This window comes from Halyomorpha halys, unplaced genomic scaffold (genome assembly GCF_000696795.3).
Source record: "Halyomorpha halys isolate HHAL.00 unplaced genomic scaffold, Hhal_1.1 Scaffold176.1, whole genome shotgun sequence".
Taxonomy (NCBI): domain Eukaryota; kingdom Metazoa; phylum Arthropoda; class Insecta; order Hemiptera; family Pentatomidae; genus Halyomorpha; species Halyomorpha halys.
Window position 1 is genome coordinate 673,233 of NW_027106234.1, and position 23,428 is coordinate 696,660.

Consider the following 23,428-nt stretch of genomic DNA (forward strand, 5'->3'; position numbering starts at 1 on the left):
ATTAATCATTTGTTGAAAGAGGCATCCGTCCAGTCTAGAAGATGATTCCGGATTCAATATCTCCTTTATTTGAAAATTATTCATTTTTCTGTTTTTAAATCAAATTTAATATAATATAACTTAATGTTCCTTACTTTGTCACAAATGAAGTCATCCATCAGGACCTCAATGTCCCATATGTTGCCGATTTGGCCAGAACCAGATACCAACCCTTCCATGATAAACTTCCCAACCACCCAAACCCACTTGTTTCTAACCTGACTTCTCCTTCATTACCTAATAATTAGATCTCCTCTAGAAATGTTATTGGAGTTCTATCAATGGGTAGATTCTCCACATGTTTTTATCATGTCACTATGTCACCTACAGCAAATTTACTTGTATATATTTTTATACAGTTGTAAATAACAATAAATTATTTTTAAAAAAAATCATATAAAGAAGAGATGACGATAACCATTGTTACTTAATTATTTTGTTATTAACTACAAATTACAACTAAGAGGCATAACAGTGACCGTTGAACCTATTCCAGAGCGGTCTGAAGCGTAAGAGGAAGCTACCGCATCGGGGCTTACATGATCCCGTAATTTTTACAGCTAGCTACGGCTCACCAGATCGGACAAATTATCCAACCGCTATTGTTCTTACACCGAGAGAGAAAGCCCAAATCTGGGGCAGCGGCGGTACGCTCCGGAGTAACTGTATCGGCTGGAATTAGTTTCCAGCCGTGTTTTCTTGAGGTCGAGACTGGAAGACGAATTGACCTTTTCAAAGATGAACTTACTCTTTCGAGCTAGCCGAAGCCTTGTCGATATTTTTGAAAAAATACTAAGCAGTATCTAGTAGTAAGAGGTTTCATATTTTCTGTAATCAAATTACTCATACCATTTCGATCCGTTATGGTCAAATCAACCATTCAACTTATATTAGAAATTATACAGCACTTAGCACGCTTGTCAGGATTCAGAAGTGTAACATTGCTAATTTGTATGCGTCAATTGCTGCCTGACTCGGCTAACAGACAGTTTTCTCCTCCTAGACGTCTTTTTACAACAATCCTTACGATTGTCTTCTGAAAACGCGATGATGTAATGTATGAAAGTGGTGCTTAAAGGAAAATTATCGTTATTTCTGAAAGTGACCGGGCGAAGATATTTCCTCAACTGCTTTAAAAATGAAGATCCCTGCAATATGAAAATTCTGTTGGTCCAAAAATAAATAAATAAAATAGTAAAATAAGTTTGGGGATTTGTTTGTGTTATGAGTTGACGTATTACAGTGAAACTACTATGGAAAAGATAATTTCGTCCGTTACTCGAAAGTATCCGTTAATATTAAGTGAATATAAAAATAACACAACAATAAAATAAAATATATAACGTGCATATTGCTTAAGCTACTTCGTTAGTCCGAAAAAAATCTACTGTACAGTTTTCATATACAAAAAAAAAATCGAATCATTCTTGTGGCATTTAATATCGACTATCGTTTCGAAGAATATGTTAAGAAGAATTTTCCTTCTTATTTTATTTAATTGAATTATTTGTATCAATGGACTAAAGATCAAATATTACTTTCTTCCAGTGAGTTTTCACGCGGAATAATAAATTGTATGCAAAAAATCTAATAATTTTCCTCAATCTAACTCACTGGAAGAATATGGATTTTCTTTCTGAGTACATCACAATGAACAATGCAATAAAAAAAAAAAAAAAAAGGAACTGGTTTTGTTTTGTTTCCCTGAACCTTGACTTGTATTTGTTCGAATAGTTTGTATAACCTCGAACTCCTCTGTTTCGTCCCTGAACTAGGTCTACGACTTCCACAGCCGTCATGTTCTCGAAGCGGAGGTGTGCGGTGTAGGATTACTGGGGTCTCAGCTGTCGCATTATGTCTGCTTGGCCGCTCCAACCGGAACTGCCCTTCATCAAGTGTCGACGAGGCCGCCCAAACCAGACAGGCTCGGTCATCGCAGCAGTTCCAGAGGAGATGATCCCAAACTGTGGCTGACAAGGAACCCGATTGTCCAACTTCTTGTAATCGATCATTTCCATTAGTCGTGATAATTTTAAATTTGGACTACTTATAACTCATACTTATCTTAATAAGTATGAGTTATAAGTCCTGATGTAGGTAACAGTACTTGGGATCACTCTGATAGGTGCATGTTGAGCATTAGGTGAAACTGTAAAATAGTTTCAATTTTTATTTAAGTACATAATAAAAATGATAGTCCTTGCGCTGGATTGGCGATAGTTTCGATTATATCGACTGATTCCACCGACGAATAATGTTTTATCACCAAATGATCCCTTAAGTTACATGCTCTAGAAACATATTGATTTCAACACAAATCACAAAGTGACTAACTAAATTTGAGATTTCACCGTACTTTTAAAAACTCCCACTTAACCTATACATGATTGGTTCTAAAAAACATACATGTGTTCTTATTAGAGATTGGGAAGACTAGGTGAGACTGAGATAATTGTAAAAGAAATGGCAGCTAGAAAAGTGGAAGGAATTTTTTTTTTAACTTTATAGAAAAACAAAAAAAATAATTAATTAATTACTAGTTAGTTGACAAGTTTTAATTTTTATATAAGAATCCCATATCGAGGTGGGATTTGACTATGATTTGTGGTTATGAAACTTTATATAGAAAATTTTTTAATAAATTTTCAGGTTGAACAGCCTTGTATTTTTACCAAAGGGGTTCGTTATTTTTATCTAATTTTCTGTTACTAAATAATTATAAATTAATTTAATCATTTAAAAATTAGTTTACTGTTAATGATTTAATATTCTAAGTCTGTTTTTTTTTTGTGGCTAAAACATTTTATTTCTAGGGGAAGTGTGTTGTCAGTAATAACGTCGTTCATTGTTTCGATTTTCTAGTGGCTCTCAATACAATCGAACTTTTGTCAAACCTATTTTGCATTGCTTACATTTTCACGTCTTGCAAGAAAACCTCCTCATTGTGTACTTGCTCTATTTACCGCCTCCATATTCCTCCAGTTAACTCTAACGATTGTCAGACCGACCTTTGATGTCTGAGCAATGACTGAAGAAGCAACTTTTTGCCAAGAGGACTCAGGGTACGGATATAGGAGTGGATCGCTGGACCACCCCGGCGGGACGTGACGAGGGTGGTTGTCGTCCTCTTGGCCACCTGCGAGAAAAAAGTCCCTGACTTTGCCTTACCTGGAGAACACAACCTGGCCGACAGACTCTCAATTAAAAAAAAAAGTAAATAAAAGAAAAAGTAAAACCTATAAAGAGAAAACAGATGAAAAGAAAAATAAAGAAACAAACTTAAGACCTTGGGTGACGCCCAAACGTATCCATTTAAGCCAGTGTTTGGCTGCTACTATAAACGCATTAGGACCAACTAATTTATGGATTGTAAACGATATTCCAATTCACTAAATTTATATAAAATGTTATCTCAGAAAATGATATTATTAATCCAATCAGTTATTAGTATTGATACCATTTTTTTTTTAAAGCGCAGAAATGTAATGCAATCAAATCGGTTGTGTTTTTTGATGAGGAACAAAAATGTTAGTTATTTATTGTCGGTCCAAAGTGGCGTATCTTCAAATTTCTGATAAAATAGTGTTTTAATTATCGTTACGGTATGTTAGAAAACTATGTTAAAATGCAACAAAATCCATTTTGGCTTTTTCTAACTCCATTTCTAACTTTGATGTTTTAAATGGTCGGATTACTTTCTTATTGATTAACTTCGAGGAAGTATTTTTTTAAAACGTTTCAGGATCTTTCCCCCCATCATCAGGTTATCTAATATCTCATCAGTAGCATGAGCCATTTCATGATTAGAAGTTAATCAACCTTGATGACATAATTGTTAGATGATAAAAATGAATCATTATCAATGTTGATAAAATTTCAATTATGAAATAGCTCATGCGATGAGTTATAAGATCACCTGATGATGGGGATAAAGATGCTTTTGATTAATTTATATAGATTAAGGAATCCGACTGCGATTTGTCTATTATGTTAGGTGCATAAACGTATTTGCAATAAAATATCTCAGGAGAAAGATATTCATTCGATGAATCTCATAATTATATAAAAGGTTATTCGTAATTAACAATGATAATAATGGTAAAGTTACTTTTAGTACTAATATTTTGATCTATAAAAATAATAAAAAAAATTCACTTTTTCGTGGAATTCCATTTAATAATTAAAATCATCGATGTCGGCGAGAACAGTGTAGAGATAGTGTTATCTATCTCAGGCACGTTATTGTTGAACCAGAACCGACAAAGTTCATTCCGAAAAAAATATATAATGGAATGATAGTGTTTTTGAATGAAATTGTAATACGATATCTCTGAATTAATTTTTTTTTTTTGTCATATTTATAACGATCCTTTTCATCATGTTTAAGGAATGTAAAAACACGTTTTTAATTAAAATCGTGCAATCAAATTCCTTGTATTTCTTGTAATTGTGCTTTGGCTTGAATCACCAATATTGAATTACCAAATAAATGGTGTTATTAACGTGACGAAACTATGCGAAGGTAAACTGTGTCAATATTTTTAATTTTTTTTTATTTTCCCCCTTCGGTTTATTTTTACCAAAAATGTAAAATAGAGAAGTTTGTAAAGTGTAATTAGTATCAGGAAAATTCTATTGTATTAGGGGGTATCCCCAAACAATGTAATAAATATTGTAAATTTTATATTTATGCAATAAAAAAATGTTTAAATTACTATATATAATATATATTATTACACTTGTTGAGCTCTTTAAATAACGACTTTTGATTTTGATTTTTTTTTTACATGTTTATTTTCTATAGCTTACTACCTGAATCGCTGCTTATTGATGATTAATTTGTGTTTTATACGTGATCTAGAATGTTGAGAAGGCTTAATTTAGTAAAATACAAAAATTATAATATGACAAAAAGCAAATTTCTGCTTTTTTTATTTCGCTACATCTTATCTAAAGGGTTCATCCGAGCTAGGGCTTTGAAGATCCCTGAGAGCGGGTAAAAAGACGAAGCTTTAGTGGTCGCTTACTTATCCGAACTGACAGGTGGTTTATTAGGGTTAATCTTGTGCCATGCTCTGCTGTCCTAATCTCACACCACCTTCTTTAACACTTTGAACCTTTACTTCTAATGTACTGGATTTCTTTGTTTTTCCCTCATGATTTCAGATTACATAATATCATCAATGTTTAAATAGGTAAATACGAAAACGACGTTAAGTGATATTTTAACCCCCCCCCTCAAAAAAAAAAACTTTACTGAATTTGTTACTTTCAATGGCATTTAAATAAAAAATTGTTCATCTTTATAAAGTTATCAAATTGTAAGATTATTCACCCCAATAATTTGTGGTTAATTTAAATTATGATTATTTAAAATGCTTAATTTAATTTTTTTTTGTTTTAGATTGCTTGAACATCTTGTTGGGAAAAAAGTCACTAGGTAAATTGTAATTAATTATTTTTAATAAGTATTAAAGTAAAAAAAAATTATTCAACTATCAATCAATTTTGTTTTCACTTCTTGTTTATCGATATTTAAAAAAATGAGGAATTTTCTATCTAAGTTCAATACATCCACTTTTGGAAAATTATTATTAAAAATTTAATATGAAGGCACGTTGTGTGTAACACTAAAATAGGTGTAAATGGAAAATTAAAATTTTGATATGAAATGAATGAGTTTCAGCTGTAGTATTATTTATCGAAATAAAATTTAAACTTTTGATAAATTATTATAAATAGTTATGATGTATATATATTATGTTATTTTTATCCATTTTAGTTACTTATTTATTTAATATTTTATATGGTTTGATTGAGCCCTAATACTTATTGTTTTTGAGTGTGGTAGATTGTATTGTTTCAATAAAATTTTAGTATAAAAAAAAATATTTAGAGAGGTGGACATATTATTTTTGATAGAAAAATCCTCAATTGTCTTATTTATTAAAAAATAGTTTTAGTTGTGTGTATACATATTTATAATTAATTTTATTATTTTAGATAGATAAAGTGTTTATTTTGGTAGTAAGATTTATAATGTTATTAACTGAAAATTAAATTATAGTTTTTTTAAGATTTCATTGAAGTTAAAAAAAAGAGGGTTTAGTTGTGCTGTCCTAGTGAGATCAAGACACGTGTTGAGCTTTCCATAGCAAGTGTTTTGCGCGTATTATTTAGTATTACCTATTTTTTAAATAAAATTAGCAATTAGAAGTGTTGTGGTAGGAGAAATATTTAAGTAGTGCCATCATTTAATGACACTTACCTTCAATAACGTTTATACTCCAAACAGTCGTCAGTCGTCATGGTTTGGATTGAAAATATAGTCATGTTGTTATGGGGTAATTCTGCGCAGGCTGGGACGGGTGCATACTAAATCCAGTGGATTTGATACTGCTGAGAGCTTATTTGTGGATAGTATCTAACGTGTTTATATGGTTAAGGAGTTTATTATGAAATTTATATCTGGTTTTGGCTAGATCGGCTTTAATGATCCAATGTTTTACCAATAAATTGTAAAAAATTGAGCGTTCGGCAAAATGAGACGATTCCCTATTTGATCTAAGTTCTGAAAGTTTAAAAAAAAAAGAAATCCCTTTTGCTAAAGTGCATACCATTACCCCACTATCCTCTCGATAAAATTCGATTTTTTCAACAAAATTTTATTTTTTTTTATGTCCATAACCGTTTCTGAGATGTTAAAATGCAGGATATTTTTTTTGATAGAGTATTTTAAAATAATTCGTGGTACCCACGCATCTGCTTGATAAGGCTAATCGAATTGAGTGTTATCACTTAGGTTGCATGCGTTAATGGAGGTTTCGATCATTATCTAAACAGTTGTTCTCTTAGTAGGGTACATAAATTTTATGTTCCACGCTCAAGTTTTGAGAAATTTAACCCTTGTAAGAATATGTTTTATAATGATTATTATATTATAATATTAGAAGATTACAATCCACCATATATGTTGATTAATGGTTTATTTTCATAGTGTATTCGATGAATAAATAAAATTAAAAAAGTGATCTGTAGCATATACATACATATCGTATGTACAATATTTAGACTCCATAAGATATGGCATTTACCTAGCCTAGCTTTTCCCCAGGTATGGGGGTAATGCGGGACCTCAGGTACGTTTGATTGAAAGCCAGTGAAGGATGATTAAGGTCGCGTTTTCCACTAATTTTCATGTCAAAATAAAGAAACTGGCGACTACGAAGACTTCAACTGTCATGTTTTACATGTAATATACTGGCTATCACGGCTTTGATTGTTGAGAAGCATTCAATATGGATTCGACTTCGACTGCGTCTGGGACGAGGCATTGGCATAATTAGCAAGGTTCCATTTCACCTCTAATTATGTCTTATTTTCTCACTGTGCTAAAGTTAATCATTTTCGTAATTATTCTCCCTGTAAAGAAACAGTTCGAATATTTTATCATTACTGTGCAGCCTAAAAAATTTACGAATATTATTAAAACCGTTTCGCCCTGCAGGAAATTAGAGTCTGAAGGAGGAAAAGTAGACTGTGAGGGAAGTATAAAGGGAAAGTGTTGCTCTAAGGACAAAGAAACTGATTCGTCGAAAAGTTCAGTGTCTATCTCTTATAATTTCTTCATCCGTTTGTGCTATTGTTGTTAGACCAGTCTCATTATTTTATCATTTACTTTAGTCCTTCAATGAAAAGGTAATATCTTTACTATATAGCATTTTATAAATTTTTAAGGCTAGTTTGTCTATATGGTGTGGATTGGAGAAGTGGGGTGAATTGGGGTAAATGAGCAAACAGGGCAAACGTTAAAGTGATTTGAAAATAACACCGGTTGGATCTGAAGTCAAGTTTTCTGTGTTCTTAAATTCTGCTAACTACTACCAAATACAGTGACGAGAAGTTTTCGCTTCTTACTGTAACCTAACTCGTTTGTAAGATAAGTGTTTCCTCTTCATAAGTGGGAACCATGCACACGTCCGAAAACATGAATGTTTCGCTCTTTTTTTTTTTTCGATATAAATTGATAGATTTATTTATTGATAGATATTACAATCTGGCACACAGTTGTGGGCAATAGGTAATAGTGATGAGTGATCTCATACATTCTAAAATAATAATAATATAAAATAAAAAATATATATATAAAAAAAGAAGAAGAAAAAAAATAAAAATAAAAAAATAATAATAAAAAAAAACTCTTAAAATTGTTTCGCTCTAACATCATAATAGGTACTGTCCATTATTTATTTAAAACCATTTACAATGTGTTTTTTTTTTATTTTCATTTCGTATTGGTTCGGAAATTCATCTTAGTATTAGTTGGTTATGTCAAAAGTGTACCTTAAGTACATATTTTTTCGACTGTGATGTCGTTAATCAAATAAAGAATCTCATAAATATTTTTTAAAAGTAAAATATGGAATTTAAGGAGAATTGTTTTGACGCAACTTTTTTTTTTTTTATAATAAAGACTGAGAAAAATTGTTTTTTAACAGTATGTTCCACATTTAGTTTTTTCCCTCTTGAAAATGCCTTGTATATTTGGAGAAGCAAAAGTCATTTACACATTTACCTTAAATGACCGGATTAATGTGTGACGTAGAACCAATGTAGTTCCAAAATCTCTTACCATTATCTAATTCGGATTATATTCTTTAAATTAGAAAGAAAAAAAAGATATGTATAAATGTAATTATTGTTCAGCAATTGAGGGCTGAAAATCACCTGCTGCATTGTTGAGACTTAATTTCCCCAGTTCCTACTATTTTCTAGGGGTTTAAAAATAATTTATGAATAACTCATGAGTGCTAGGTACACTTGTAAGTTATTGTTGCTCAGCCAGTCTCATTTGAACTCACACACAACCAATCATTTCGAAATCTGAAAGGAATAAAAATTTATTCACTTATCTTTATTAATTATTGGCGGCCTATTGTTATATTAGGGTGTATAAAAAAATAATCCTTTTTAAACCAAATATTTGTATTATTATTTATTTGACACAAAATACAATTAATACTCTACCGTCATTAGCCATCTGCTAGCCAATTGTTCGATCCCTCGCCGATACCATTCTTTGGGATAGCTGTCAAAGAACTCTTGGACGGCAATTTCAAAATTAAAATTTTCTAATTTTTTCCCTCAAAGGAAATGGACAATGGATCGAAACAAGTAGTAATCCGATGGTCTGGACTATATGGTGTATGAGGCAGGAGTTCGAAGCCATGAATTTCTTTAAACTTTTCTTTGACTTGAAAGGAAGTGGTTGATTGCTGAGGAGTAAGTTCGTGAGGGACCATCTACTGCTATTTTTCACCTTCCCCATGGAAAGTAGATAGCGACTTACAGTATCTTTGGACACACCACGATCCCTGGGCAAGTTCGAGAGTACTTGTGGTCGGATTTGACTCAACAGGTTCCTGCAGAACCTCATCTATATCCATTAATGGTAGCCCAATGTCATTCTTCCTTTCCAATGTCGTATCTCTACTGCTAAATTTTTCGAACCAACGCCGCGCCGTGCGCTGGTCAAGGACACCTTCCCCTTCATATTTAATAATTTTACGAGTTGCTCTTGTGGCTGAGAAATTGTTTTTCCAGTAATGCCTTAAAATTATGCGAATTTCGTAGAACACTGTCATGTTTCTTCTTTGATAGAAATAACTAAACTGAGGCTTTTTTTGAAGAAGTCGAGTGGATTAAATAAGCATAGAGGATACTGTAAAGGGATACAGTCCTTTGAAATATCGATTTATCATAAAATAATAAAATTATCATGAAATCATAAAATGGTCATTTTTTTTTTTTTATACACCCCATTATATTACAAAAAAAAATACTTTTCTCTGATTAGGCGGCGACCTATTCCCCGGTACTCGTCCTCTAATAGAGCAATTGGTGACAATGCAAGCCAACGGCAATCTCCCCTAATCGAATCACACTTAACTAAAGCCGCTTCCACTGCACTGATTTGATTAGTAAGATCACGTTAGCGCGTGCGATCTCATCTCAATATCATAGATTCCTCAACGATGCGCTGAGGTACGCTTTACGAAATTGACGCTTCAGGTTCTTGACTCTAACCTGTACGTTGACAAGGGGCTCTGTCGCTGACTACAGTTTTGACCGGATAGGGCAATTACGGCACGTATTAAGCGGACAGCCATTTCGCCTCGTTCAATCAAACGTCCTCCAAACTATTGCTGCCCACAATAACATTCTTTAGGCACCGAGCATCGTAGATATATTTCAGTTATCCCTATCCAGTGTTATTAAAACGGCTTCTACCTATCGTTTTCAAAGCATTAAATTAGACTTTTATTGCTTAAATAAAATAAGTTTTATTCAATTCTCAAAACAATCTATGTTTATTCTTAAGTCCTACGTTTCGGTCAACCTCAAGTATAACTTTTTGCAGGCTATTCTATGGAAGTCAATAATTTCATTCAAAATTACCCTATTTTTTAAATTCTTCACATTAACTTTAAAAATTTTAATTACATCCCATTTACACTATTATACTTGTATAAGACAAAAATTGTCGTAATAAACTTATTTTATTTAAACAATAACCAGTCTCAAGAAAGTGAAAAGAGTATATATGAAGTTGGAATTTTGTTCTAATCAAGTCTTTAATTTTTTAGAGGGTAAATAGTTCGAGGAAGTTCATTTTTAAAAGGGTTATCTTGTTGAAAAACTAAGATTCCGAAACAAAAAAAATCATTTCATGTTAAAAAAGTTTTTGAATCTTTTTGAATTCGTTTTTGAATATCTCAAGTCACAGATGTGGAAAATGGACCCTTCTTTCATTACTAAAAGAGCCGAATGCATAAAATCCAGCCCACAAAACATTCATCTGTAATATAAAAGGGAGATGGTCCGATTGCAATCAAAATAACTAACTAATTAAACTATTTATTGTGAGCCATCATCAAAATATATCACGCTGACACTATTAATCAGCATCAAAAAAAAAAAAATTAAATACAATTTTACAAATATAACCATGATTAATGTCTCATTGATGATCAAGTTACGCTCTAATGGACTATTCATATCAATGAAGATATGAATTTGAATGTCCCAAACGTCGGGAATGGAAGGACTCTTGATGAAGCAGGTTGTGTGTCCAAATGAAACGTCGTCATTACACCAGTTCCATCGTCCCGGTTATCTCAAGATCGCTAGACCGGTTACCGGATGCAGCTCGAATACAAGACCTTGCATTATCTCAGGAATAACCCCAACCACTAGTCCAATGGTCTGCCTCAATCTCACCACAATCTAACGGGTCCATGCATCTTACATGATATGCAGAAAACCAACAGAGCAGGTACTCCAAGTATCGCTTCTAGTTCCTCGTTACTGGTTGCTCTGGGTAAGAGCAGTTTATTTCTAAATCCATATATATGGACTAATGTTAAAGATATTTTCCAGATGCTAAGATGAAATAAATCAAAATAATGGAATATTCTGTAAAGTTTGTTTTTTACCAAGGAACTTACTATTATATCTCAAAACTTACGTCCCCAGCTTATATCCTAATTTGGTTTAAAAAAAATTTTACTTCAATGATGCTAATCATCATGAATTTTAAATTGTCTGCAAAGCTTATAATTATGCAGAATATTTAAATTACAAAATATAATATTATTATATTATACTCTTTTCTATATTTCTTGAGAAAATTATGTATTCGTGTAAGCTTTACGGATTGTTCGGATCACTGTGTTGCTCTTCTTGGCCCAGTTGGTTCCGCATTATAAAACGAGTAGTATAATAGCCGGGAAGAAAAAAAGGCAGTTATTTCACCCAAATTTTGGATTACTTTAATGAAAACGATGTATAATTACCAGCCCAAATTGATGAGTCTACCAAGTATAGGTAGGGGGAATAAAAAATGGCAGCTATTTCAAAACGTTAAAAAACATTAATTTTTCATTCGAAGCTCTGTATCATAAAAACTACCAACAACACTAGAAAATTTAAAAAGAGAATTATTTAATGAAGTGTAAATTTGCTGAAATACTAGCCTTAACAGAGCTATTTATGTCCAATAGTTTTCGAGAAATAGGGTTTTAAAAAGCAACATTTCATAAAAAAGAACTGAAATATCAGTAGTTAGTTAATTTATTTTAAGAAATCTATATCTCAGGATCTATATGACGTACAGACGTCTATTAGCACTCAAATTAAATATATTTTATGGCCTTTACCTTCGTAGGAATAGTAGTTTTCATAATATTTGCTTAAATATATTGATTTATAGTTCCGACAATAAGTTTGATTCATGAAAAATTTTATTTCAGGCACCATAGGACATACACATGTCTGTCAGCACTTAAATTAAAGCTAGTTGAATTTACTATAAAATAGTTAATAACGTTTATCTGTGTAGGTGTTGTAGTTTTTATGATATTTGACAAAATAAACTCACAAAATGTTAATTTCTAGTTGTTCGTATGAAATGTTGGATTTTAGAAAAAAATATATCTCTTGACCCATAAGACACACATATGTCTGCCTACACTCAAAATGAAGGAAATTTAACTTAAAATAAAGTAGTCTATTAAACTTATCTTCATAGTGGTTGTAGCTTTTATGATATTCGCATATGAATATAAATTTGGCAAATGAAAATTTGTCCGAACAACTATAAATCAATTTATTTTAGAAAATATCATGAAAACTACTACTCCTACGACGATAAATGTGACAAACTACATTATAGCCCATTAAACTAGCTTTAATTTGAGTGCTAAGAGACATCTGTACGTCAAATGGTTTTTGAGATATAGATTTTTCAAAATAAATTCACTAACTACTGATCTTACAGTACGTTCTGTACAACAATTTGATGAAATGTTGCTTTTTAAGAAGCTATATCTCGAGAACTATTGAACGTAAATAGCTCTATTAGGACTTACATTTTAGCAGATTTACTCTACTTTAAATGATGTTCTCTTACATTTTTTATTGTTGTAGGTAGTTTTAAAGATATAAAGCCCCGAATGAAACATTAATTATTTTTAACATTTTGAAACTGTCACCATTTTTTATTCCCCCTATCTATACTTGGCAGACTCATCACTTTTTATTTGTAACTATACATAGATTTCATTAAAGTAATCAACGGGGTGAAACAACTGCCTTTTTTCTGCTCTTGGGCTCTTATACTAGAGCATTAACTGTCTATCATGAAGTTTGTTGTGACATGTACAGGCTTATATTAAAATAAGATTTCTTTTAGAATGATTTTTAATTTTATGCTGTATAAGCTTATAATAATTATAGCTTTATTTACATACTTTAGAGAACTAAAAGCCATAGGAGGTATGAGTTTGGTTTATAAACAATTTACAAAATTTGATAATTCATTGATTAAAATTTTTTAGATTAATTTGAAATAAAATAATAATTTGCCTATAATTAAATAAAATATTTTCTATGCTTTGATGACTTGGCCTTAAATGACAATTGACTACAAATTCTTTATTGCTTAAGTCCATAGGTCCCTAGGTATTCCTAGCCACAGTAGCCCAACAGTCTCCTACTCTTTGAACTATTCCTTCCCTTCTCGTGTGTTCTCGTGCTATTTACTCTGTTGCAATTTTGGATCTTCTCGTGTCTAGTCAGGCTACATATCCGGCCCATTTCCATTTCAGTTGTACATCTTTTGTTAAACTTACAACTTTCATCTTAAATTGTTCTTTAACACATGTTTCCAATACCTTTGCCTTTAATCCTGAAGGCTGACTTTTAAAAATGTGTTTCATACAGCAGTATTTCTTAAGCTATTGATTTATTTCATCTTTTATATTTTTAAATAAGATGGATTGTCCTAAATGAATATATTGCTCGACAAACTAATTTCTTGGATATTAACTATTACTTCTTCTTTCTAAGAATTTGTACAAGTTAACACAAGTAATATTTTCTTAACATCCGTGTTGTCTGTTACTTTTTATTGTTTGTCAATTGTTTTAGCTCTGGGCGGATGTTCTGTTTTTCGTTATATTTAGTACCTTCTATTTAAATGATCTATAGAAAAAAAAGACTAATTCTTGTTAAATATAAAATATTTAACGTATTTAATTTTTTTATAGTAGTTATTGGAGGATTAAAAAAAATCCCAACTAATCACCTTTACTCTTCGTCGTAAATATACCGATTGCAATACAGTCTCTTTTAACAAAGTTGATCTTACCCCAGTCGAACAGATCCGCTACCTTGGATTACATCTGGACAAATGACTAACCTGGAATCCTCACACAAGACTGAAAAGACAGGAAGCTGTATGTCGATTTCGACTATTATAGCACTTACTGGACAAACGGTCTTAACTTCCAATTCATTACAAAAGATTGATCTATATGACTGTAATAAGGCCAATCTGGAGTTGCGGGGTTGAGCTTTGGGGCTCCACTAAACCTTCGCATTCCTCTCGTATCCAATCCTTACAATTCAAAATACTTCATAAAATCCTCAATCCTCCTTATTTTGTCACTAATAAAACCATCCATAAAGACCTTAATGTTCCATATGTAACCGATCTAGCCCGAACCAGGTATCACTCCTTCCATTATAAACTCCCTAACCACCCAAATCTACTTGTTTCTATTCTTGCTTTCTTTTCCATTCCTGACAATACTCCGAGGCGCTGAAGAGAAGATGGCCACGAGACCTGCTGGAATTCGACCAATAATTCTAAACTTATACAAAAAAGATTTTGTTCAGTGGTACTTACATTGTTTGTTTTTTTATAACGAATCACTGTAATAAATTATACATATAATACTTCATTATAAACAGGATAAGTTCTACTTTCATATAAAATAATTTATCTTTTTCGCCAAAAAACATATAAATACGCCAAAAAAAAAAAAAAAAAAAGATATTGACAAATTTCATTCACTTTTATTGAATATTTCCCTTAATATTTTTGTTGTCCAGCTTACAACTGGAAAAAAAAATGAATATTTTTAATTCTGACAAGATGTACCCTGATATATTCTTCCATTTACATGTTTATCTGATGTATTATTCATTGAAGATATGTACATGTATATGTAGATAACCGTTTACACGCCTTTTGTGTTTTTTATTAAGTTTTTAATCTTCCGTTGCGTTGTTGATCATTGGTTGATAAACTCACTTATAGCTTGTTGTAATTTTGTAACATAGAGTGGTATTGTATGCAGATTCAACTTCACTTGGGAGATTGTGTCTATCACAGGAAGACAATGGTGGATTTCTAGTAACAGGTGTTAATTGGCTTCTTGTCTGTTTCACTCCCTGTTAAAATTAATTTTTACTTAAAAATTATTAACGTTTACTACGGTAAAAATTATTTATATTTAATACTGTGCTTTTATGATAAAACTGATGAATGTTATGACATGATATAGATTTGTGAAGAATCTATGAATAGGTCTCCAATGACATATCTAGATTAGAAGGTCTCGAGGCAATCTTCTTTTCAGACGCCTAGGAGGCAACTTGGAATTGAAGAGGAAGCCTGGTTAGAAATAGGTGGGTTTGTATAATAAGGACTTCTACAATACAAATGCTATGTTTTTATATTTTTAATTATTATTTATTTTTATTGTGTAGGAGGCACATTATTTACTACTGAATATAACTTTTTTGTTAGTTGGTTTCATTTTGATTTAGGTTTTAAGTGAGATGAATGAAAACTTTTTTTATATAACTTCTTATGCGATTAAAAAAGTAGTTTCTTATCCCAGATTCGAATTTAATTTCAAGAAGTTAGAATTTCAATTAAAATTTTAAAATCAAAAATATTTTATTTTAAATATTCCAATATTTCAATGAAAAATAAAAATGCAAATTAACCTTCTCAAAATAAATTGATTCTACATATGAATATTTAAATCAGTTATTGAACATCAGTTCACTTATGATTCACCTTAGTGTTCAAAGTGTTTGACCAATCATCTAAAACTGGACAGTACTCAAAATGTATCTGTAAGAATAAACATGCTCCAAGACTAGCAGCTATACCCCATATGACAGCAAAGAACAACATAAATAAACAAAACCATATTTATTTATTTTATTCCGACGTTTCGACCTGAATTTCAGGTCTTCATCAGGGGTTATGGCGTAGAAGGTAGGCCTGTAACTCAACTGTTATTATTTTCTACATCCCTTATTATTTCTGGTAAATATTCATGTGGAATAATAATTTTATTGTAAATTCATAAATAAAGGTTTTTTTTGTGTATTACTATTTTGTATGAAAGGTGGTGGGTAGTGGGCAATGTAGGTATCAAAATAGTAGAAGAAAACTATATATTGTTAAGCAACGTTTCGCCCCACTTTGAAAAAAACAAGATACCAACATTTTAAGACTGACCGAGCATTAAAAATAAAAAAAAATTCAAAACAATTGTTTTGTTTATAAAATATATAAAAGAAATAATAATAATAATTAAAAGAATAATTCATATAGGAGGACTCAAAACTACGCAAAATAAGGTAAAACAGAATAAAATTGAAGAGAAATATTAGGAAAATTAACAAAAATAACAAATAAATTTTTACAATATATTATAAAAATATCTTACCCTTCCTTAGGTGGGAGACACTTTTATACCTAATGTTTCCTCTTTTCTCTTAGTTGTCCGTTTTGTTACAATCAGACAGATAATTACTATGTGTATTATTCATCTTTATCAATTTTCTTAATATTGCCCTTTTATATAACACTATACCTCACCTTTTTCCTATATACTTCACTTATCTGTTTTACTTTTTTTTACCATATTTATAACTAGTTCTAACCAGTATTTTTCTACAATTTATTAGTCTTGATCTGTATTCGGAATTATTTCACACCTGGTTATATTTATTAGTAACTAGTTTTTAGTCCACTTATATGTGAATTTCTTAAATTATTATTTCTTTTATATTTATACACAAAAAGATTGTTTTGAAATGTTTTTTGATTTTTAATGTTCTGTTAATTCTTAAAATGTTTGTATCTTGTTTTTTCATTAAGCCCTGACGAAGAAGTTTAAGAAATTTAAGTTGTTACCTGACTTTCTGTTCCCAACCTCCCCAGTTGTCATTTTTGTTTCAATCTGGCAGGTACTTACCCCATATTTATCTTTTATTTTTATTCATTTTTTTAATATTTCTCTTTTATTCTCTTCTATACCTCACCTTTGCCTTATTTACTATCTGTTTTACCTTATTTCACCTAGTGTTTAGTCCACTAAAATATATACTTCCCTAAATTATTATTACTATTTATTTTATATATCTAATAAACAAAACAATTTTTTTGAATTTTTTATTTTTTATTTTTAATGTTCTGTCAATTCTCCGCAAAGTGATGCGAAACGTGGTTAACAATAGTTTTCTTCTATTATTATGATACCTTTATTGATCGTTAATCCTGAAACTTGGATTATTACAAAATTATACTAGTAAAAAAAGATATTATTTCATTAATTAGGTCTCATCAATTACAATCCCTTATGACATCCCATGCTAATTTTTAAATAATGTGTGATACTGTTCATCGAATAAAATAAATAAACATCTTCCAGACAAAGAAAAGAAATGTTACTTGAATTTATAAGGCCTGGGTAGGTAGGCAAGTCCTTGATATGCGCTCGTGGTCGGGGCGTGTACCTGTGGCTTGCCTTGAAATAAACAATAAATTTATAAAATATCCCTTCTTTCTTTTATTTTTTATTAATATGCTACCAAAGGTCTACGGACTAAAACACTTTATTATTTATTGTTTCTTGGTTCTCATAAAACGGTTTTGTTTACTTCTACGTTTCGAAAAATACTCTAAAATAATATTTTAGAAAAAAATATCTGATACACTTACCTGCTTTTTAAGAACGCAGTTTCATAAAAAAGAAACATTACGTAGTTAGTATAAATTTATTGTGAAGTATTTAACATAATATTTTTTAAAATTTTAATATAGTAATAATTATCCTTAAACAATAGTTTAGTTATTATGAATGCAGCAATTGGTTACTTCTTCGGTTAAGAAGATACTTTTTTTTTTTTAGCCGTAAAACAACGTTATGCTGAAAATTTTTAGAAAATTCCATAAAAAAGATTATGCTGTTTGTTTTAAAAACTGGTAAAATGTTGCCTGAAAAACTGGAGGGCTTATAATTTTCAGTGATCAATTAATTATCCAAATAGTCTCAAGATAATAAAAATATATATAAATTAATAAAACTGGTATAAAGTAGTATAAATCCGCCATAAAGAGCTTTTTTATATTGAAACGTTGCCGATATACAGTTTTCAAAAAGCAACATTTTTTTTTCTAAATTACGACAATTAAATATTTTTAGAATTTATTTTGGCTAATATCTGAGACACTTCTAGGAAGATGATCATTAGAAATTATTTTACGCTACATTTATTCAGCTTCTATTTAAATGCCAGTATATATCCGTATTTTTGATAATTAATAAAACTGGTTAAAAAGTTAATTAATTAATTTAAAAAAATGTTAATTAATAAAACTTGTTTAAAGTAGTACAAATCTATTTAAATGCCAATATACATCCGTATTTTTGATAGTTAACAAAATTGTTAAAAAGTTAATTAATAAGTTAATTAATTAATTTTAAAATGTTAATTAATAAGACTTGTTTAAAGTAGTATAAATCTATTTAAATGCCAATATACATCCGTATTTTTGATAGTTAATAAAACTTGTTAAAAAGTTAATTAATATGTAAATTAATTATTAAAAGGTAATTAATAAAACTTGTTTAAAGTAGTATAAATCTATTTAAATGCCAATATACATCCGTATTTTTGATAGTTAACAAAATTGTTAAAAAGTTAATTAATTAATTAAAAATTATTTAATAAAACTTGTTTAAAGTAGTCTAAATCTGCTAAAATTTAGCAAGCCCCAATGAGCTTTTTACACTAAATTGTTGCCGATATACAGTTTTCAAAAAGCAACATTTTTTTTCTAAATTACGACAAATAAATATTTTTAGAATTTATTTTGGCTAATATTTGAGCCACTTCTACGAAGATGATCATTAGAAATTATTTTACGCTACATTTATTCAGCTTCTATTTAAATGCCATTATATATCCGTATTTTTGATAGTCCCTACGATAAAGTTTTTCATCAATCAAATTTTTTTTCTCCAAATAATAGAAAATCAATATTTTATTTATTTATAACTGGAACTGTAAGGCGTACATATGTCTATCAGCACTCAAATCGAAGCTTGGTAAATGTACCATGTAGTAGTTATGTAGTTAGTTGGTAAATGTAACCATCCCTAATGATTATCTTCGTATTAGTTACTTGCAAAACCGTTACACCACAACGGTAGACGCAATCACTTAATTTTAATTAGGAGAGCAATTACTAGTTTATTATTGAAATTTGATTAGTCCTATGAAGTTTTCTATTCGAAAATATTATATTACCAATTATTGTTAATTGTGAGGATCCCTACAATTTAGATTTTGGTAATTGCTCCCGGTATCGGTAAAACGATTAAATGTTAAAAAAGGGATTTTAAGGCTGCTGTTTCGCGGGCAGACTCGGGAAATCGCCTTGATAATACAACTTGAGATTTTTTTTTTGTTGGTTTATATTCTTCCCCTTTTGTTTGTTTGTTTCTTTTTCTTTTTTTTTAAAGAAATATATAGACCGTAAAATAGGAAGAGCTCTGATGGGTGGTAAAAACTATTGTTTCTTGAAGCCCCTTCACCCGTTTTAAAAGGCAAGTCATTAATGACCCAAAACGCCATTCATCCAGGTATGTGTTGGGTAAACATTCTAAGTTTCGGTTATATAGTAACCACTTTAATACTACACAAGTATCAGATCTTAACATAACGATATAAAGTATATCATATAGTTGTAAGTTGATCGTTTTTTTTACAAGTATACTTTAATCATACTATACTTTATATGTGCTATGTAGATCTCTACTTCCTTGGTATATTAGTTTTATATTATTTTGGTATATTAGCATTATATTATTTTGGTATATTAGTTTTATAATAATAATGATGAAGGCTTAACGAACCCGAAGGTTCAAGGCCGATACCACCAAACGCTCTCTCCATACATCCTTCCAGTGATGCCCCTCCAAACCCAATTCCACCAAATCAGTTGTTGCTGTTGTTGATTGTTGCTTAAAGGCGTAAAACCTTCTGGTCACCAACGCCTATGGCATGATAAAAGTAAAAAAAAATGATAAAAAAAAAAATCAAACAAAAATCGAAGAGGAGTTATAATTTATAAAGAAGGCGATATCCTTTTTAAAAATTCAAACACTAATGTAATTTTAGCTTCCTCATCTGTGAGAGCTTCTGATAAATTTGGGGTCAGTCTTATCCTGTTTATTGTTGGCAAATAGTGAGTACATTCTTCAAAAATATGTCCAATCGTGAGAATGGACTGACAATATTTGCACGTTGGAGGTGGCAGTTTTCTTATCAGGTGAGTGTGCGTGAGGAGAGTATGACCTATTCTCAAGCGGGTTAGAGCAACTTCCTCCCTACGGCTGTTGTGGTAGGATGTTGGCCATGGCCATGGTCTGTTCCCCTCTACCCCCCTCTGCCTACGCCCTTGGACATGATGTATTGATTACAATGATTATCAATATTAAAATACATGATACATTTGTCTGATATCAGCCTCGGTCTAATTTCATGTTTTTCCTTTGTGCATAGATTTCGTCAATATAAAGAAGTTCAATTAATACAATAAGTAGTCGATAAATACAATAAACTTCGTTCTTTACATATTGTATTTATTAACATTTCTCAAAATATTGCATACAATTTATAAAATCTATTCTTCACATTTAAATATGATTAAAGTTGTTTAATCTTATCTTTCAATGATATAAAATATTCCAGCCTGCAGAATTTCATCGGAGTAATCTTTTGGTATAATAGAATTACTCTGATTACTAATTAAAAAAACCTGTTAGCAATCAAGAACTAACGGGTAGAATCAAGTTGTTTCTAAACGATGAAGGTTACGGTACTAGTACAGTAGTTTACAGCCTGGATTTTCACGCATCCTCCTGCACACCGTGGATAATCCCTCACTGACTGGAATACCATTGGAAATCCGTTGTCCATTGGCAACGGAAGCGATCCGTGGAATGTTATTCTAATTCCGACCCGAGCTTAGAATGGATTCACTTACCGTATCTCGGATAAATGGAGGAACTACGCCTTTGACTTTTCGAACTGCGGAAAAAAAAAAAAATGTTAACTCCTCCAGTTCTTATTTCTTCATATTCATCTCATTTTCATGCTTTGTCGCGACATCTGATACTGGTATGAACATCAAACGCTCCTAAAACGCTTCCATGATTGATGATTCCTTGTAAGAAATGGGAAGCTAATATTAGGGGTTTTACATGTTAAATGGTGAAATATTTCCTTATTTTACCATGCTAAAACGATGTAACATTTAACATGATTGAGAGTCTGTAACTAGGTCTGTTGAATGGAGAATGATGTCACGTGACAGACCAGTTGAGCTCGTAACAGTTTTGTTTGTTGTGTTAGGTTACTTGCTCGTTAGTTTGTGTTGTATTGTTTTGTATGTTTTTATGACTAATAAAGCTATAGTTAACAATAATAATAATAATTTAAAGACAGTTGTCAATTAGCTCATCTTGATTATCTTCCTCACAAGTCAAAAGAACAGCAAGGCACTCAGTTGCCAAGGTTATAAAACAAGTTGCTCAAAAAATCCGCTAGGTGCTCCTCTACATAGTTTTAAATAGTGCTGCTCACAATCCTATACTTATAACATTTAACATGGTAAAACATTTTACATTTAACACTACATCATGAATACCCCTATTGTAGTCAGAGACGGAACCAGTTGATTGTGACCCCGAAATGGGTTCCATTCAACTATCAACTGCAGTGGAACTTATTTGTTATTGTCGGCACCGAGACAATGCCGGTTAAGTGGAGAAGTCAGTTAATCCAGATTGTATAAAAGGAAAAAATTCCAATATCATCAATAATCAATCTTTAAAAATTTAGTATTTAAAAATTAAATAATTAGTAGAACTCTAAAAACATTTTACAATATAATGTCACGAGGCCATCTTCTTTTCAGGCGCCTCGGAGGATTGCCAGGAATGGAAGAGGAAGCAAGGGTAGAAACTAGTGGGTTTGGGTGGTTAAGGAGTTCTTAATGGAAGGAATGATATCGGGTTCGGGTTAGATCGGTTACATAAGGAACATTTAGGTCTTCATGGAGGGTTTTATTAGTGACGAAATAAGGAGTATTGAGGATTTTACGAAGGATTTTGGATTGTCAGAATTGGATACGAGAGGAATTTGAAGGTTTAGTGTAGCCCCAAAGCTCAACTCCATATGTCCAGATTGGCCATATTACAGTCATGTAGATCAGTCTTTTGCAATGTGTTGGAAGTTTAAGAATATTTTATTTTATATTTTTCTGAGGTAAAAAATCTATCTCACAAATCACGTGTAAATGATATTTTAATCACTCCTGACTGAGTACAGTCTATTTCGTATCATTATAAAGATGTACTTTTACACACACAAATACACAAAGCCACGTATATAAATTGGATTAGGTTAGATTAAACGATTCTTTGAGGTGTCAAAGTCAATAGGAATTTCACACAGGTGGCTGTGAGGACCTTTTCTTCTTTCTACGCGACAGTGAACTTTTGATACGGACCCGGACGAAAAAAAAAAAAAAAAAAAAAGGAATCTTTTCAACAAAAAAGTTTGTCCGTCGCCACAAAGCTGTAGTGAAAGAAACATCATTTAACTAAGTCACCCTTGTTTTTCTGAGGCAGTAGCTTTCCAAAGAACTCCCTTTCAACCGTTGTCTACCGAATAAAAAGAATGGCTGTGTTAGGAGTTTTCATGATTCTTAAATCTTAAATTAGATTGTTTATATGAGGAAATCTATGCGAAGTAGTCCTTTAAAATAAAAGAGTTGTCAATGAATTATGTATATATCTTTATTTTGGATTTTATAGCATGTCAAACATAAAAATTCATCATTATTAAACATTGTTAACATCATCAATAAATAGTGACTTTAGTTAAATTATTTCGTAACACTATTAAGATATAATTGTACTAATATGAATATATAGGATTTGATTCAATATACAATTTATTGAACCTCACTTGACCGGCTGAAATGAAATAAAAATAAATTGCCAATAAAATACTAATTCACTAAAATTAAAGTAGCTGATGTTATGACTATTATTAAAAACTCAAAAAATTGTACCCTTAAATTAAATCATCAATCTAAATAAATTATTTTTAATTAAATTTAATTGGCCTAATAAATATAATTTCGTCATATAATAAAATGTTCATC

At 30.9% G+C, this 23,428-nt stretch overlaps 1 protein-coding gene across 1 annotated transcript in view; it reads left to right on the plus strand.

The window, feature by feature from the left end:
• LOC106679082 (semaphorin-1A) overlaps positions 1-23,428 on the plus strand; it is a gene marked incomplete in the record, with an annotated part of 426,223 nt that overhangs the window by 94,230 nt on the left and 308,565 nt on the right. The window contains 1 exon segment of the mRNA XM_067044604.1: positions 5,444-5,479.